A 16,608-nucleotide genomic window follows, 5' to 3' on the forward strand; every position below is an offset into this window, starting at 1 on the left:
CCCCCACCCACCTCCTCCCCCCCATGTCTCGGTTACCATGACAACGAGCAGTGGTCCAGGCAGCATCTTGCTGTGGTGAGAAAGAGGGAGGAGAAGAAGGCGGGAGGAGAGGCAGAGAGGCAAGAAGAAAGGGAGGGAGGAGAATAGAAGAGAACAAATCCCAGGCAGAGGGATACCTCTTGGATCACCAGCCTCTGCCTGTCAGCTGTCTGCACTCAGTACAGTAAGTACTTCATCTTTATTATCCTCCATACATCCGCTTCATCCCGCCGAGCCCATTGTCATCTATATTTGATGATGTGATATTATGGCAGATTTCTTTGAACGTTGCCGGGATGACATCATGTGTTATTCCTTTGTTACGTTGAGAATGTGTGCAGCCTGCCTCACCTTAGGCAGACAGCCCCTTGTGTGAGTGCTTCAGTTGGCGTCTATTGATCCTCAATGAATGGGTAATGTCAAAACTCAGCGGTGAACGGAGGCGTGGTGGGAACTGAGGTGCTCAGGACAACTAGGGGTGGTATCATCATGTGCTGCAACTCTCTCAGATGTCCTGTGATCCAGCAGCAGTTGCTAGCTTTTCATTTTTTTTTCGCTCTCTCTCTCCTTTCTGTCTCGTTTTCACACAAGCAGACGCGGTTGACATCCCGTGTCCCCCTGTGGTTTGTTTAATTAGCAAATCTGTGCAAAATCCAACTAGGGCAGCTTTTTTCCGAGTGGAGACCTCATACGTGGAATGTCCTTGTGGTGGTGCACGCTGTATTTTCTGCCCGGCTGCAAGTCCTTGAGCAGTCAAAATAAAGCTGTTCTAAATGAGCGTATAGGTTTAAACCCCTGTATTAGCACCACGGTGACATGCATGAGTAATATGATCAAATCTTTCCGTTTCCATATATGATATATGCCCTTTTGATGACTGACTCTGATCATGTGGCCTAGTATGCAACAATACAGACAGTACAATGGTAAAAGAGAGCATCACACAGGCATCAAAACAAAAGATTGTGACAATGGAAGATGGGAAACAGTGATATCTATACAACATTTATTTGAGGCAAATAGCATTGTAACAATAAACCAATGCTATATGATGAATGAATTATAATCATGGTAGCACAGGCTTTATATTGTTCTTGTACTCTCATGCTCTAAAAAACAGTAATTTTCAGCGGCAGGAAGTGGCAGAAAGGTTACTGGACGCTCAAAACTGAGAGACAGGCTGATTATTTTGCAGAAAACTGATAGCAACAGAAGGATTACTCCTCCCAGCACAGAAGTGCTGATGGTGTTGAACACACTAAAAATAAACAGAAGATAAAGCCCAACTTCTAATCAAACTGCATGAACTTTATCGTCACAGTTTAGTGCTCTGTTTTTGTAACCCTGTGATCTTTTTTACAAACAGCAGTGACTTTCATAGATGAGTTGGTTTTACTAACAGCCTCCATGTCACTGACTTTTCTTTTGAATCATCCCAAACACTTAGTATAATCATTACAGCTTTTAATGGCTGATTTGGAATTTGCAGCCTGGACGCACTGGGTCATTGTAGGCTTCAGGAGGATTTTTCCGTTCGCTGAGTTGTCTTGGATTGTGAGTGAGACAAAACAAAGCAGCGAATCAGTGATCCATATTTCTGTCTGCGGAAACTAGCAGCCAAACACTCACTATATTCTTTTCCATGTGATGTCTTGCCATTTGAAAGCAATTGTTTCAAACATATAATTTTCCCAAAGTGGTTTTCCACTGAGGCAATCTCAATTCAGGCGCAATCCAAAACGTCTACGCTTTGTTAGAACACAAGCAACTGGCGTAGAGATTTAGAGGGAATTGTATTTTTAATTTATACGGATTAAAAAAGTAAATTCCCGTCATTCACAGTCAGCAGTCTCATTTGGCTGAGAAATTACATGTTTTACTTTAAGTCTTGCAACCAATAATTCTACTTTATTTCAATGTTCTAGTACAGAGGCCACATAAAGCAGGGGTCCACAAACATTACATCAACATCTGTGTGGATGTTGGATCCCGACATGACTCATTAAGTGGCATCACTTTTAAGGTTAAGTGTGTAAGAACGAGTGACATGTAATGGCAAAATTGCAGACTTTAAAGAAACAGGGGGCGTCTCTACTCAGTCCCCCCCTTTTTCAAGTGTGTCAGTGAACTACGGTGGCCTTTGCATGACAGAAAAGATGTCCCTCGAACAATAATCTTATGCACAAAAAACATAAATTGCATGCTCTACCCGATTTGTCCACTTGGGCTGCTTTACGTTGTGGGAACCTTTAGAGAACGTTCTACGTACGTAGAAAAGTAACATTAGGGGGACCAACTGTTCAACCAAAACGTAATGTTTCCAGAATGTTCTGAGAACCAATAATTGTTAGCTGGGATGTACTTTAGTAATCTCAAGTACAAAAAAATGGGATTATTCATTATATTTTATTATTTCATTTTTTTACTTTACTGTGCATATACAAATCCCATACACATTCCAAAATGTTGACAGTTTTCATACAATTCTATTAGTAGGCCTCCTTCAGGGCAATCAGTTGTTGAAATCCCACTTAAACGTCTAATTTTAAAACAAATATGTCTGTCCAGTACTGCACCAGGTACGTAAAAACCTCGACAGTACAAAATACCTTTAAAATAGCTCTGCAATTCAGCTATCATGTAAAAACCTGCCCGCCTTTCCCTGTTGTGTGAATCCGCCTAATGTTGTCTGACACCATGTGAAGGCAGCAGCAGCACTGCTGCGTCACGTTGAAAAAGACCAATGGGATTAAATTGAGTTAATTCAAGCAGGTTCACTTTAAGGAGTCGTGGGGGTGTCTCTCCTAACATTGTCAGAGAAAGTCCGATACGGAGATAATGTTACCGATTAAGTTTCTCTCATTCGTATAACATTCAGCTTCTCTATCGTTTTAGAAGAACGTATGTAGAAACTAATATGTAAACAGCAGTTCGTTGTTGTGTTGTTATTTATAGACTCGCTCTCTCCTCCCTCCCCGTCGTCGTTATGGTTTGGACCGATCCCTCTCCGTCAGTTTCAAGTTGCGCCTTCTCCTTGGCTGTGTGGCTCCTTACTCTGGCCTTAACAATCATTACTCACTAGATAATAGAGCAATTCTCAAGATCATTGCGTGGAAATCTGGGTCTACAAACGAATATGGGATTATTCCGGCGACACTTGAGTGGATTATAAACACACTGGATCCAAAGGTGAGCTGTGATATTCCTCCCGATCGCTTGACAAACGGTGAATTTGTCAAGTGTTACTCTGTGATCCGCGGACTACACCTCTCTGTGTGCACGTTTGGGAATGTCGCGGTCTGCTGGTTTTAATAGAGCAACTAATAGGTTTTACTGGAGGACGGTGAAGTAAATCAGAGTTTAATCTGCATAGTGCATGTTCACTGCTGTAATGGTTCATCAGCGGTCATCTACCAGCTCCCCGGCGCTGCAGCAGTTTAGCTCGCAGCCTGTCACAGAGCAGATACAGGGGCAGCCTGTGGAATGTGGTGGATGGTGGCTATTTTCACCCCCGATCACTTGGACTGAAGAACCATGACCTTTCACTACGTTAGCTTATACAAGAGTGTTTTGCCTATAGGCAAACATCTGTAGTGTCTTGATGAGAATGAGAAAATAAGAATAAAGGAGGCATGGTACTAATATATATTTATATTAAAGCTGATTTATTAAAGAAAAACACCTACTATAAAATACATATACATCTATCAAAGTAAAAGTAAAGGTATGAATAGTTGTCATGTGGAGGATATGGATATGTGTGTTTATATGCAGGAGGTGCAGTACAGAAGAGATTTGCAGATGTTTATGAGGTTATTATTGAATTGGAAAGGGCATGTATTAAAAAGGACATTCTTCATTCAAACACCTAACATAGATCTGAAGTTGTGATGTTTTTGTAACGACACAGGTGCAACATGGTCCCTCGCGGGGCAGTAGGAACATATAATTATTGAAAATCATGGTATTAGTGTGATAGTGTTTATGCATTGCATAAGAGATGCATCGGGTTAGGGTTAGGGTTACTAAAACCCTACAGTTTTAGTCAAACAAAACAAGGACTGTAAGTAAGTTGATGGGAAGATGGAGGCAAATGCAAATAGATGACTAAGACTGTATGTTGGTGAGATAGACAGCATTTCTGAGTCACTGATATGTAATATCAATGATTCGTCTGAGTCGCAAGTATCCTGATAATGAAAATTCGTCTTGATCAACTTATTGTGACTGCTTTTCATTGTGATATATGATAATATTGTAATGTCAATCCCTTTACAATATAGGTTAACATTTAGGGCAAAAGACTTGTTTGAGAATTATGTTGACTAATGATACTGTGGCCCTGTGATGGACTGGCGACCTGTCCAGGGTGTACCCCTGGCCTTTCACCTTATGTCAGCTGGGATTGGCAAAAGCACCTCCTCTGACCCTCATGTAGAGGATGAAGCGGTGGAAGATGGATGGATGGATAAGTGGATATTACATAAATACTGAAGTCCCATTGTTGTGTCAGACTCCTCTAATGTACAGCAGATGTCTATATGCTGCTCTCTGTGAGGTGAATTACTGTTCTCCTGTTGAAAAGACAAACTAAGTTACCTTGACACTGTCTGCTTGCATTTCATTTCTATTTTCTTAAATGAAGAGAAACAGAGCAGCTTGTTTCCACACTCTTGTGTAAGTCAAACAAGAGAGGCCAGTTTATGATTATGTTTTCTTCTCGAAGACTCTTGAGGGGTGCACTCTTGTTTTGACTGGCTCCTCATTGACCTCAACTATAATAACAATACTCCAAATGACCCAGATTGGGCCGTATATCAACACACGGCAACAAGAGTCACCCTGTGGCTAAATGGAGCAGTAAGGGCCTGACCTGACTGGCGTTTCCCTTGGACAAAGACTTTTATCCTGTCCTAGTTGAGTGATGGCACATTTAATGTATTGATCGTTGGTACTGACCTTTTTGTTGCATTTCATCCACCTCCTTTTAAGGCTGTAGTAACTCAATTAATACCTGACTTTAAACATCCTCCCTAAAGTCACAATCTAATGATAAGCAGTGAGACATTGATTGGGATGCCCTGCCTTAGTTATGTTATTATAAGTCACAGTTTCCCTTTAGGGATCAGGATGTGGAACGCTGAAGGAGGAGGATGTTTGCTTGGTGGCTGACTCAGCACAGACGTCAACTGAATAAGCCTGTATGTGGCTTTCTGGAGAGAGGCTAGGTTTAACCTGTAGTCTGCAGCATTTGTTAACACAGGTGCCAGGACAGTCTGGTGTCTGTTCTATTTTTTGCGGTTTCTGTGGAGTTTATTTACAATGCCTTGAATCCTTTTTTACAAATTTCTTTTCAGAGCCAGACTTTAGTGAGGTAGTGCAGCAAGGTCACTTCCTCAAATACCTGTTCGACCGAGGGTTTTTATGTATAGAGGCTGCATGGCATCTCTGTGTGTTCATAGATAAGGTGAGGTTACTGGGAGACTCTTAACTGTTGCCCAATTTTTCCTGCATTAGGGTCCAGCTTCCCCCATAAACTTTGAGTCAAAATTCACATTTTTATGAGGACAAGATACATAACAACCAAGAATTTGCTTTGGTAATATGACAAAACTTTACTGTAGATTGAGATTTGTTTAGAAATAACTTAATTGTGGCAAATTTGCTTGATTCATGGCAGCGTTGTTTCTTATGGCGCTTTTTCTCTATATTGTTGCTCGGCTTGACTATTTTCCATCAGAGATAGTAACTGGTACCTGTTTTTTTTAGTACCTGCTCTGGCGAGGTTCCACTCGTGCTGAGCAGATACTAAAATGTGACGTCGACAGACTGCCGGAACACTCATTGGTCAGAGAGTGTCATCACTGGAAGAGTCATGAGCGCGATTTCCAAGACTGGAGTACAGTTTATAAAGACTTAAACATCTAGCAAGAAAAATTCTAAAATCTCAATATTTAGCAGAGGAGTCTGTTTGTATTCAGCAACATTACTGCCGAAAGCCAAAGATTATGAGCCGAATCACAACCCCTTTTGCTGTATTTTAGTTCAGTGACTGTAAGCAATGAACTAATCTTTTTAATGAATCGATTAAATGATTCAGTTCAACGTAAATAACTGCTTTGCTAGTAGAGATGTTCCGATACCATTTTTTCCCTCCTGATACTGATACTTGTGCTGTGGGTTTTGGCCGATACAGAGTACCGATACCAGTGTGTTATAAAAAAAAATTATCATACTACACCTGCATGACTGTGATCTTATTATGATTGGTGGTAAGGTTTGGCTCAGGTTAACCCCTCTGTAAAACATGAACGAATACAGCAAATGGACACCATTTATTTTTACCAGTGATGTGTTAATTTCGTTTTTCAGCTTGTAAGTTTGTTTTGACTCTTGTACAAACGCTGCAGCATGGGCAGAGCTTCATGTTTCCATGACGACTGACCGGGAAAGGACGCGTGTGACATCATTTTTACATGACTCCAGATTGTTAAAATGAGTCTCTGAAGTAACGCTAAACTTTAAAAACAGAGGCATACATACATACGCAGGACACAGGTAAGCTGGTTAGTTGTAGCGTTGCTCTTTTCATTTAATAAACGGGCCGCTCCACTTTGACTGTATGCGTGCTAACGGACCTAACTGATAAATACTGCCAAACCGCCGACATGATGAGCTAACGTTAGTTCCTTGTCTACAGGTGTTGGGTGATATGTTCTTCTTCACACCTCTAAAACAGCACCTTGTCACAGCTAACGGAGCTCTAATAAATTACGTGGTATCGGATCGGTGCATGGACTCCAGTACTCGCCGATACCAATGCCAACATTTATGGCAGTATCGGAGGCATTTCCAATACTGGTATCGGAATCGGAACAACTCTATTTGCTAGTCACTAGTTTGTGTATTTGTGTTAAAATGTGTAGAAAGTGTATAAAATTACGTCGTGACAGTTTCATGCAGCCATGCCTGTCCATCTTGAGGAGGTACTACAGTAATGGAAAACTACGTGCCTGATGCCAAACTGAGTAGAGCTGAGTAGTGCTGGAACTGTATAATGGAAAAGCACCATTAGTCTGTTTAGTTAAGTGTTTATTATTGCTGTAACATATATAAATAAAAATCTGGACGCTTCCATTTATTGATGATGAGAACAGTCATCAGTCGTTTACCCTGAAACTAACTACGCAGCATCATGAGTCACAGTCGGCATGTACCAGATTTGACACAGAGCACGTTTTATGCATTTGCATTTGTGGAAGGTTGTAAGGATGTGCAGAAGGGTGGGGCAAGGCTGAGTCACTGTGACCTCTCACTGACTGTCACACAGAGCGACCGGAGAAAGTTCCTGTCAGGCTTTGAACCTCCACAACCTCATAAAGCACCATGGATTTGGAAATGGAGCTAAAAGGGCAGAAGGAAGGAAGTCCTCTAAAAAGGCAGCTCCCGCTGTGTGGATGTGAAAGAGCGGTCAGGGTTTTGCTCGGGGGTCGGATTCTGTGGTTCACTCACCAGTATCTTGTTGGTTCCCATTAACATCCACCCTCCATGTGTATTGTAACTGCTCTAGTCTGCAGTCCGTCCTTAAAAGGAGACGTGTGTTACCAGATGCTAATGGAATGTTGCTAAGTGTAGCACGTGCACACTGTAGGGAAATCATTGTATTGATGGACAATTACCATGTTGCCCTTTCAACTGTGTTACTGAATGAGGTCACAATAATTGCTGTATTCCTGAGAGTTGAGTCAGACAGACATTGTAAAAGCAAACAGCTTCGGTAGAAGCCATTAAGATATCATTAAGTTTATCTTGCAGCTCTACACTATAAATTCAAGACCTGTATCAAAGTTTAACTCACTTTTTTACCAGGGCTTTGAGGTCTCACAAATTAACCTCCCTCTCTGTCAATATGAAGAGTAGTATGCAAAGCCAGGGACAGACGATGAGCATGTGACTTAAAAGCAAACTGATAAAACCGGTACCTGCTTAGTGTAGTAGTAGTTTATTTGCGTTTCCTGGACCATGTGCTCTGGTGATTTCTCACAGCTTCAGATTAAATACTTACTTCTTAGTTGTTTATTTGGAGGTCAGAAGTAGGTCAGTATGACAAATGCATTCCTAAATCAAGTGGGACTGTTTACATTTTGCCAGCCTGCAGAACCATAAAACTACAGCAGTAGCACTGGGAAAATCAGAATTTTCTCCTTGTGTCCATCGTCAAGCATTAGTGACCACGATATGCACAAGTGCCCCTATAGTGTTAAAGTTCAGCAAGAGGTTTTACAACAGTGTTGTGGGAAACACAGCACACTGGATGTCTTGCTCGGATATTTCCCTGAGGCCAGTGTTTCTGTAATTTGTTAATTGGTCATTAGTCATTTACTAAATTAATAGTTCACTATTTAAATTTTTAACAAAGCAAGACACTTGAGAACATCGTCATTTTGAGGTTTGGGAACAGCAATCAACATTTTTTGCCATTTTATGGACCAAGCATCGAATTGAACGATTATTGCTCATGTCAATCTCGATAAGCGGACTGTGACCATTGATTTGTACATTTTTGGAAACATGGGACCACTGACAAATACCATACAGAATAAAACATAACCTTTGTTCACATACTTTAGTATTTGTCTCAGCTATCTTTGTGCTGACGGCTAACAGTCATGCATGGGTGCCAAATTACATGAGGGTCAGCCTTTTTCTGGCCTTTTGTACTTAAACATAGTCCAAAAGCCACAGAGAAGCACACACGCGTGTCTCAGCCATGAGGTCTAAATTCTGGAAACTATAAACTGGGAACCACAGAATTAAATGAAGGATTATAAATGACTATGTCTTGGTCCCAGACATGAATGAGCATAGCACACAGGTGTTGTAAGTAGCACTAGGCTGGCGTAGCCTGATAGCGATACAGTTATCAGTCAGGTCTTACAGCTGTATATTCTAAAACCTATATAACAGCTTGTCCTTTTCAACCACCAGACTCCAGGAAGCATTTAACAGCTGCTCGGCCTATAGATGCTAACCTTTCTTTCAAGCCGGGTCTTTTCAGGCCAGTAAACCGTTCATTTCTCTTGAGACCACATCATATTTCACATTCACTCTCAGGTTGTGTGTGTGGACAAGCCTGCGGCCTTGTTATCTGCTTATCTGGACAAGAGACAGTTTCTTCTCTGGCAGACCAGTACGTTTTCTTTCACAGAGAGAACATTTACTGTCTCTCCATTTTACATCAGGGTGAAGCTAAAGGTGAATACAAACTGTGCTTTTCTGTTATACAGTTCTAGCCACTCAGCTCGACTCGTTTTTTTGTTGCTTTTCCATTATATCCTGAAAACATGTATTAATGTCCAACATTTAGCAATGAAACTTCTGAAATCTCAATATTTCGTGAGCAGAATCACAACCCGTTCCAATGTATGTTAGTCCATTGACTGTGTCAGACGGAGTCTGCGCTCCAGTCATGCAGGAAGTACTGAACTGATCTGTTTTAATTAAGTGATTCTAAGTGAGTCCTTTCACCAAAAAGAACTGCTTTGCTCATCACAATTTGTGTGTTTTTGTTGCGTGTAAAACAACTTCACGACAGTTTTGTGCAACCGGGCTATGATGACCCCGGCCACCTTGAGGTACTACGTGTAGAGTAGAGCCAAGTAGTGCTAGAACTGTATAATGGACAATCACCAAAATGCCCTGAAATATATTCAAAAAAACAAAATATTCAAATGTTTTTAATATTTTCTTGCACGCCTAGTTTCTACATTTATGCCCTTTTGAATCTACCAACCTCATCAAAGCACATACACAAGGTTTTCCTTCTAAATGTCTCTCAGGTCCTCGGTAAGCAACGCTGTGACAAGCAGCATTCTAGTCATATCACTGTGATATTAAGTTTATGCTGATGCTTAGCTGACACCTGCCTCAGGGACGTTTCAGACAAGTAACTCTCTGAAACAACTTGTTTTCTTGGGGCTTGGAAACCTCTGAGGGTTTAATGAGAGAAATATGAAACAAAAAATTGTTTAATGTAGCCCTGCTCTTTGTTACTCAACAGCAACGTCCCTCGGAATTTCCCACAGTCATTTACCGGTTGAGGACGTGGTATTTCTCACACTGGATTCAAGGTGAACTCCATTATGGTCTCCATCGTTTCCAGTCGATCTGTGTATCTCCCCACCCCTGATTTGTGTTCTATTTATTTAAACATGACTGACTTACAGCCAAACACTTTCATGTCATGATAAAGAGAATTCTGTGCCGTAGCTGCCAGACACTCAACCAGACTGCCGCCTGTATCTTGTAATATGTGACAGGGGTTTAAGTGTAATTTGGTAGGGGTCTGTTGTCATGCTTTCTTCTGTAAATCTGTCAGCATGCTTCAGTGCTCTGTGTGGGTGTTCAGTTACCTTCACACTGGATGAGCCTGCAGCTCTGCAGGAAGGCTGAGCTTCCTCAGCTCCTGTACTGTTAGTACAACCGGCACAAGGGAGATAAAATGATTGTGTTGTATTATTATTGGCTGGGAAAGAAGCATATGTAGTTTGACTTGAGATGTCAATAACTTAACTTAAGATATTGCAACTTTTATGAAAAGTGTTTCACTCTTTCTATAAATACAAGAATACTGTCTGTTAGTTGCATAACTGTCTGACAGGTCGCTTGACAGGCTTCAAACTTGGCGGGTGACTTTTTGCACATTTCCACTGAGTTGAACGCTTCGGCACGATACGTATTTATTTGAGTTTCCATTAGGAATAGTAGCAAAATAACCAGCCCCAACCATTCCATTTTTTGGTAGCCTTCCCTTGGGGTACCAGAGTAATGGTACGGGGGGGACGTAGACCCTTGAGAGTAGACCCCTGAGGGCTGATTGTGTGACTGGTGTTTCTTCAACTGCAGTCTATTCTCATACAAAGCCACAAACCGAGCAGGAAAGAAACAAGCTGCCCATTTCATCCAGTCTCATACAGATAGTGCTTTGCCATGGTGCAACTGTAAGAGATATTGCTAGAAATAGCTAAAAGAGCTGCTTCCGCCCCCTCTTACACAGCAGGTACTGCATTGGTTGAGATGTGATTTGCGATAATCAAGCTTCAGTTTAATATGCACCTTGTTATAGACTGAAAATTAGATCATCAAAAATACTAACCATTAGACCTGAATGCACAAACGAGTTACAGTAATAATGTATTACATACTTTAAATTGTCAGAGAACATGGTAAAAGTCAATTGTAGCCCTTGTGATTTGCTTATTTCACTGATTTGAATTGCGATTTCGGTTTTAGAATGATTAATTGTTGAGCCCTAAGTGCAACCTGTCAGTTGGATTTAATGTCAATTGAAGAGTGACTGCAGCAGTGCACTCAAGAGATTTTGTTGCCGAAAGCCAACACTGCATAATGTGTTTTTTTTTTGTAGTATGCACTGACTGGCTAAACCTCATACCGAAGAGGGTAGGTCTTGGCCCTGCTGATATTTGTATACTTGCTCTCTACAGTCCTCAGTTTACAACCACCCTATTAGGTGACCTGCTCTCCACTCAAGTCAAAGTACTCAGTGTCAACATAAGCTACCTCTCTAGAGTAACTGGGTCCTCCGGGGTTTGCGAGTTTGCTGCAGCTGCTTCATTGCTTCTCTGACAGGCTGTCATTATTTCTCATATGAGGATGTTTGAGCCAGAGAGAAGCATTTGCAGGTCTCAACAGAAGTGCTGTCTCGTCCACCTTGCTGCAGAGAGAGAGAGAGAGAGAGAGAGAGAGAGCTGATGGCTGCTCTCTCTGCTGATTCTCCTCCTCTTGCTATCCCCACAGAACTTGTTTACCATGTGAATTGCCCACGCATGGAGATTAGAGACAGAGAGTTTGGATGTGGACTGGATTACGACCTTGTGTTGGCTGCCTGACACTTTTGCATGTTTCATCAAAGCTCGGACAAGCAGCCTTTGGATTCTACAGTGCAGTAAGGTGAAATCCAGTGATATTTGTGGATCTGGAAAGAATCCATCTCACATTTTTGGAATATGAAGGTCCATGGCCACATAGTAGGCATAATACAATACATTTTTTTCTTCATTTTTCCATTACTTGTTTAGATTAACATTTTGCATCAGAATAATGCTGCTGTTTCAGTTAATTATGTTTCAGAAGCATATGTCAGAGAGTTATTCCTTTACTACTTATTACATCATAACTGCAGTTTTATCCCCTCGGTTCTGGCAAACCTTGGTTAGCAGCCACACGACGCCTGTAATGACAATATCAGTTTGTTTCTGCATTCTTTGTAAATCTTCCATCCTGCCTGCTGGCTGAAGGTTTTAAACATTATCTCTGTAATTAATATAGGCGCAGGAGCATGACTGAAAACTGTGAACAGAGCTGCGCTACAGTTTCCCATGGCCTGTCAGAATAGGAAACATACTGTGGGATAACCCCTGTGTATTGAAAGTATATCAAGTTATTACGCCTCAAAGGTTTGTTCTTTGTCTTGGCTCAGCCGTTTCTATGCGTGTCCATCATCACTCATGTCTTAATACACAGAGAAACACAAATAATCAATTCTAAATGTTTGGTTTGTCGAGACAGAAGCAGAACCACTTTAAACTGACGGTGTACATGTTGTTGGATATGAGTACTACAGTGTAACACATCATTCTTGGTTGTTTTTTCATTGTGAGTTGAAAAGATCAGGTCCATTACCCGGTCGTCCTCTCCTTCTCTCCTTTATGTCTCCATTCCACACCGGTCATGACTAAGCCTTAGAGACTAGTCTGTGTTGACTGTTTGCCTGCTGGTCTCAGATTACACTTCCTAGTGCCAAGGGAAGGATGCATCTGCGTATATGAGTAACCAAATCCATGCCTACATCTCACTGCGCACTCTAGTGTGAAGAGGTATGCAAATGACAAACAACACAGATATCCAAATGTGAAAACCCATGAAGATTTTGACAAGAAATGTCCATTGATGGCACGAATGAACACACACAGCTACAGCTGTGCTTTACAGTGTTTGTACAGTTTTTCCTCCTCTTGTGGTTCTCTGTGTTTATGGCTACATGGCTGCCATGGCTGCTCTACTTGGAAGGTATGGAGGTGGGTAAAGTGGGAGTTGGGATTTGAGAGATTTCCGAAATCAAATAGGTTCAGCAAGTGCGGGCAGGCGTCTCTAATCAACTATGTTTTGGCAGCCATAAACAAGCAGCCTGGGCACAGACTCAGACGCTCCCGCAGCCACTACAAATATTAATTATGTAAAAAGAAAAAAGAGAGAGAGACATTTTGTCATCAGAAAATATTCCCCTGTGTAGTTAAGAGATTGTGGTTCCATTTTTTCGTCGGCTGTATTGTCCTGCTTTCTGAAACCAACGTCTGAACAGTAGATTCAGAAGTCTAATTTTAAGGCAAAATCAAAAGATGATGTTAATCTGAATAAACGTGTAGACGGTGAAAGATTTCCTCTGTTGTATGTGCATCATGGTAAAGCACTTTTGAGCCACGTCTCCACCAAGTGGAACAGTTCGGTGTGGTATGGTGCGATATGTACAACTAGACCCACGACAGTCAGCTGATTGGGCGACAGAAAAGCGTCACTCCCTTACGACCAGTGTTTGTTGAAACAAACAGCCACAAACGGAACAGGAAAGAAAGAGCTGCTGGATGTCATCCATTGGTGTCCATTGTGTTGTTGTCTGTTGTTGCGTTCAATGTTGTTGTCCGTTGTCAACACACTGGTACAATGTCACACTTGCATATCTCGCCAACATGGCCATCGGGCACAGCTTACCTCACCTACCAAGTAAAGTTACTGTTCTCAGTCGAAACGCAAGCGTGACGAGGGCTTTACTGTTCCAAGCTGTACCAAACCGAACTGTACCATGATGGAAACAAGCCAATATTGTCCAGATTTACCGGATTGCCTGGAAAGTTCTTGTAATGGAAGGATGATAGTCTTCATGTTGAGATGGAAATCATTGCAGTGCATAGAGCAATACAAATGGATCTACCTGAGCCGCCATGCATCATTTGGGAGCACAAAAAAATGCTACATGTTTACTTGCTTGGTAATATGTAATGTGTATTTACTGCCTGATAAAAACAAGATCATTTTAAAGAAGGCATCACAGAGAGTGCAAAATTCTACCGAGGGAACTTAGTTTCCCACAGTGTCAATAAATTCAAAAGCATCCTCCGTGGATAACCACAATGTAGTAAATTCCTCTATGGGTTTTGTTCCTGACAAACACCAGCATAACACATTACAAACAATTTTCTATGAGGGGAAATGTTTATTCTATGAGGGGAAATGATTTATTCTTTCATAATCTTAGCACCACATCCTATTCCTACAATTCCTTGAATCCCAGATAACGACAGCAGTAATTAGTTACGTTTATTAATACAATGCTTGAAAGGGTACATACAGTATCTATAACTGATGGTATTATGAAGCTGGTTAAAATCAAGTGCTCAGCTGCACGTCGCAGCAGAAGTGATTCACATACCAGATGGTCTGGAGATGACTTCCATCAGGAGAAAAGTAGAGTTTTCAATCTACGAGTAATGTTTGTGTACTCTGTGATCTTTGAGGTGAACAGACACACAACTGTCTCCGCTCCAGCGTGTGTATATTACGATTAGAAGCCTGGAACTTCATAATGCACTTTTAATTCCCAGCCTCAGAAGAGCGAGTCATCCACCCTGTTTACTTACTTAGCTTCATGTGCGTTATCTTTATGCCAGTCATAAGGTTTGTCGTGACTGTTTATTATTACAGTCATTTCAGGTAATTATACTTCCATGTTACTGGTGTTTGAACAACACCCCCACACGTTTGATAATCTTATCATCGTCGACTGCTGTGCTGTCGGATTCACATGTGGTGAGAGTGACATAACATTTCACAATGTGCCCTTATCTTTTTTTTAGTTGTATGGTTTGCAAACAGACACGTCTGAGAAATAAATGACTCTGGTTCTTTTAATCATGTGTCAGAACATCACCTGGAAGAATCCCGTATACCATTTTGAAGCCTCCAGAATTCTTCTTGTTGTTTTATTCGGTCTTCATTGTTATGCACATGCTGTCAAATTGCCAGAATGGAACAATTTAATGGCAGCCTTTGCAATTTACTAATTGCATCATTGTAAATTTCTGACTTCGATTTGAAAATGACTAATTGATTATCTCTAGTGTCACATTTTGAATGCAGTTTACTTGGGTTCCATTCCATTATAATCTTTCGGTGTAATGTAAATCAAATGATCTGGGGGAGAGAATGAAACTTCTGCACTCCCTCTAGGGTCTTTTTTTATAACTTTTCCTGGCCTGTCATGGTGGGAGGCGGTTCTTGTGCTACAACTGCTCTGCATACAGGGCCATTCAGTCTAATAATTGCTGTAGCACTGGCATTAAAAGCAGAACTAGGTTTTTCAATACAATGCTATCGCTTTGTCATCACCGTTGTAAACACTCACCGTTGACTCTCAGTCCCTCCCCTACCTTCCCCTCTCCTGGCCATATGCATTTATTTTTAACGGAGCAGGTGAACTCAAGCCATGGGGCCATGTGCATGCCGATGGACCCACCAAAACCAAACCAGTAATTTAAAGCCTTTACAATCACAGCAAACATTGAGGAAGTGCAAATACACATTAATACAGTAAACAACAGCCAAAATGCCAGGTGTGCACATGTTTTGCACACTTCTGTGTTTTTCAGTTCTCATCATTCAGAAAAAGCCGATCTTAGGTTTCCTCTTCCCCGCTTCCTCCGACAACTGTTTTTTCTGCTTCTTTTTTGCCAGCTCTGTACCTGGCTGGGAGGCACGTGTGTAGTGCCATAAAGCAATTTGTCTTTCTTGCGAGACCAGAGACTTCGCAAGACCTCTTGATTCTCAGGAATTCGGCACGGCGGCCATGATCTTGCAAGGCTGGTTAAATCCTGCATGGTTCTTCTTAAACTACTGTAACGACTGGATGTAGTCATATTATGTAATAAAGTTAATTTCATACTATGGATGAATATGGTTTCTATCTTAAATATTGTGCACATAATCACCAACAAGTCATGGAGCAATAAGAGTTATTGCTCAAATTTAGTTGTCGGCGTGATGCATTTACAGCCCACAGGCGGCCCAGGAATAGACCCCACCTGCTGCGGTGTGCTCTGCCATTAGCATTAAACTGTAGTTATACTGTAACGCAGCTATCCCAAGCGATGATCATTACCAGTAAAAGTGGGCTACTTAGGTGGTCGTTAAGTGTCAGGAACAAGATGGACATAATGCATAAGAAAATGTTTTTTTTTTTTAACTGGTAGGCATCATGTTCGATCGACTAAATGTTGCATGCATGCATCACTGTTTTTGTGAAGATATCTCGTGGTCATGGAGAAAGATCACATTACGTCCTGCACTCTGCCATGTTTACTGATGGACGAGCGGGGAAGATAGGGCGGAACATTACTCTCATCTCCAGAGTGTCTTCTGACCATCAGTCATCATGCCTGAGCTGAGACTGATGGAGGGCGAAATTCTATTTAAGGACGCACACACACACACACACAC

At 41.5% G+C, this 16,608-nt stretch overlaps 1 protein-coding gene across 3 annotated transcripts in view; it reads left to right on the forward strand.

Moving 5' to 3' along the window:
- Positions 1-3,034: 3,034 nt before the first annotated feature.
- The window catches only part of mical3a (microtubule associated monooxygenase, calponin and LIM domain containing 3a), a 65,530-nt gene continuing 51,956 nt past the window's right edge, over positions 3,035-16,608 (forward strand). Inside the window, exon 1 of one of the 3 annotated variants that reach the window (XM_044036292.1) lies at positions 3,035-3,228. The gene's annotated coding sequence lies outside the window, so the exon portion shown is untranslated. The remainder of the gene's footprint in view (positions 3,229-16,608) is intronic. The other 2 variants (XM_044036293.1, XM_044036295.1) reach the window with 2 other exon arrangements.

Source organism: Solea senegalensis, linkage group LG10 (assembly GCF_019176455.1).
Source record: "Solea senegalensis isolate Sse05_10M linkage group LG10, IFAPA_SoseM_1, whole genome shotgun sequence".
NCBI classification, from domain to species: domain Eukaryota; kingdom Metazoa; phylum Chordata; class Actinopteri; order Pleuronectiformes; family Soleidae; genus Solea; species Solea senegalensis.